Genomic DNA, 1,752 nt, shown 5'->3' with positions numbered 1-1,752 from the left:
GGGGGCAGTGGCTGACTGTGGTCTGGTCGCTGAGGCCGCTCTCTTTCCTGAGACTGTCAAGGTGACTTGGAGGTGCAGTGGTTTATTCCTTTGCCCCGGCTTTCAAACAAAAAGCCATACTCCAGACTGGGTGGCTTCAATAAGATAACACATTTTCTTACAGTTTTGAAGGTGGAATTCTGGGATCAAGGTGTCAGTGAGGCTGGCTTTTCCGGAGGCTTCTCTTTCTGGCTTGTGGATGGCATTCCTGGGTCTTCCTAGAACCTTGCTTCTCTGTGTCTATGTGCCCTAACCTCCCCTTCTTACATGGTGGCAGCCAGGAATTTGGATTGGGGCAGACATTTAGTACCATAATAAGTGGCAAATAATGAAGTATGACTATCACCTGAGCTAATGTCCTCTTCTCCTCTTCCTGATAAATCTGTGGATTGGTAGGTGATGGCATTAATATGTTACTCCTGTTTTCAAATCTATTTTCCCAAGAAAGGCCCCTATGGCTAGTTTCTATTTTAGAACCAAGACAATAATTATTTACCAAGGCACAATTTATAAATACGTTATATATTTATCATGTGTGTGTCTGTATATCTGCACACACATGCACACATACACATATGACGGAACTGTGCTCGTGAACTAGCTTTCGCCCCTCCTGACAGAAAAATCAAAACCCAAATGCTCTGGTATGTAGAGCTTGCCCGTGTCTACAAGGGAACCCTCCCATCTTAACCCACTTCAAACTGTCAACTTCATGTTACTAGGCACAAAGTCTGGAAGAGATAATTAACTCACAATTTGATGGAAAGCTGTTTTAGGACATGCATGTCCAATTGTGGTGTGGGTATTTGTGCGAGCATGGATTAAAAGCTAATATAATTTTCTTGTCTAAAATGCCAAAGAAGTTGACTTCTTTCTCTTCTTGGTTGGTGTCTTTCCCCCTACAAGGCTGTACTGGCATCTGCAGGGATGTCAGTCACTTCTCCGCCTGTGCCCCTCAGCCCCACAGAAGCCATCAGTACAACATGGAACAACCTTCCCTCAGGTCTCTAAAGAGCCCTTTGCCTCTCCTTCAGTGGATGCCCTGTGGAGACTATTGCATTCTTGAAATTCATATGTAAACATGGAAGTAAAAATAAATTATTTTCCCATAGAACAATACTTGTCTAAAGGGCATCAGAGCAGGGGAATCAATAACTCCTCTCTTCTGGGGGGGGTGGGGTGGGCAATTCTGTGTGTCTTCCTAATGATTCATCAGTCCCATAGGACTGAGACTGAGCTCCAGTTGCCCACACAGGAACCATCTTGATGATACGTCCTGTATCTATCTGACCTGCCACTCATTTCTGTTTCTTGGTCTAGCATTTCAAAAATAAACTATTACCTTCAAGTAAACTCTAACAGGTAGCTCATTTTGGCAGGCTTGGCCTGAGACTTGTTGCTCTGACTCTATGATAATTTGTAAAATGTAATTGCCACTAGCAGCACTGCATAGGTTATTGATTTGTGACTACAAAAATTTTAAATTTGCATCCTCTTTAAACTGAAAGTGAAGACTTGGGCTGAAATGGTAACATCTATTAAAGATAAAAGATATGCCCTCTCTGGTGGCGCAGCGGGTTAAAGCACTGCACTGAGAAGCTTAAGCCACTTCCGCAATGAGTTCGATTCCCGCCTACCCCGGAGGAGTCCACATGGCGTGGCAGACCTCTCCTGACCCGCCCGCTGCTCCCCTCAGCAGTGTACTCTGTCGAT

This window comes from Condylura cristata, unplaced genomic scaffold, assembly GCF_000260355.1.
Source record: "Condylura cristata isolate star-nosed mole 26May11 unplaced genomic scaffold, ConCri1.0 scaffold00001, whole genome shotgun sequence".
Taxonomy (NCBI): domain Eukaryota; kingdom Metazoa; phylum Chordata; class Mammalia; order Eulipotyphla; family Talpidae; genus Condylura; species Condylura cristata.
The sequence above is the reverse complement of the archived record's forward strand: the minus strand, read 5'-3'. Positions refer to the sequence as shown.